This window comes from Habropoda laboriosa, unplaced genomic scaffold (assembly GCF_001263275.1).
Source record: "Habropoda laboriosa isolate 0110345459 unplaced genomic scaffold, ASM126327v1 scaffold11, whole genome shotgun sequence".
In the NCBI taxonomy this organism is placed as follows: domain Eukaryota; kingdom Metazoa; phylum Arthropoda; class Insecta; order Hymenoptera; family Apidae; genus Habropoda; species Habropoda laboriosa.
Genome location: NW_017100150.1, coordinates 413571 through 414834, shown reverse-complemented (window position 1 = coordinate 414834; position 1264 = coordinate 413571).

Here is a 1264-nt window from a genome sequence, read left to right as displayed (position 1 = left end):
TATAATGTATAATTATATTTAATGTGTAACAATGCTTTTAGAAGGATATTAAGTACTAGTTATAATAGCAAGATATAATAAATAGTTATAATAGTAAAGAAACAGATTTACGTTTATTTTTTAAATTAAATCAATTGTGTAACCAAATTTTAATATTTACACACTTTATAAAAAACAGAATTTTACATGGAATTCAATGCACATCAAAATGATTATTTCTTCTTATTCTTCTTTTTGTAAGTTTATTTGTATATAATTTAAGAATGTTTAAATTTATAATGAAAAGTTTGTTATTAAGTATTGAAAAAAAAATATATATATAATACTAGATGTTTGAGAAGGTTTTTTAAGTTTCTTTCCAGAATTTAATTTTAGCTTTAAGTTTGTCTATGGTGGCATAAGAGTCCCATCATGGATAAAGGATATCAATTTCAAAGCATTGAAGTTATGGATGAACTTTTATGTAACCTTGTGAATCTGTAAACTCGTTGTCTTTTAATCAGTACTTTATTCAATTAAATATATTTCTTTTATTGATTTTACAATATGTAAGTAAGTGTTTTCATATAGGAACATAATTTATCAATCTCGATATTAGAAAATAGTTTTCTTTCTCCTAATATCTTACCTTTGATTGTTATTTATTGTAGCATTTTACTTTTATTGGTCAGTGTGATTACAGAAGGTACATATATTGCTGGTTTTAAACCTATATTCTTCAAATATTTATAAAATAGCATATTGTATATATGTCACCTAATATGTAACATTATTTTTTTGCTATATTTCAGTTCAGTATTAAAGTCCAGTAATCGTTTTTTCTTGTATTTTCAATTTTTCTAACATATTCATTTTTTACCACCTGTAATAATTTTTACAAAAAATTCTTCCTTATTTGTTTTGCAAACAACTTTTTTTATTAGAAATGACATACAATATGGTTATGGATGTGCATTTTCAACTGCCAGTTTCAATAGTCATTTACACAAAATTATTTTTTAATTTCATTAAAGTATTTATACAGTGTCATTATATAAACTTTGACAGAAACATAAAGATTGGTCATGTAACAGCTCATACTATAAATTTGCCAAGATAAAAGAAGGAAATTATTTCTATATTCCAAAATAATGAGGCTAAATCTGAAAATCTCTATCTAATTCTTAATAAGCATGAGACATGAGGCAATGTGTTCATATAGTTGTTAAATTTTCTTATTTTCTTAATTTTATTTTTTAATAATTACTTAAAAATGAAATTACAT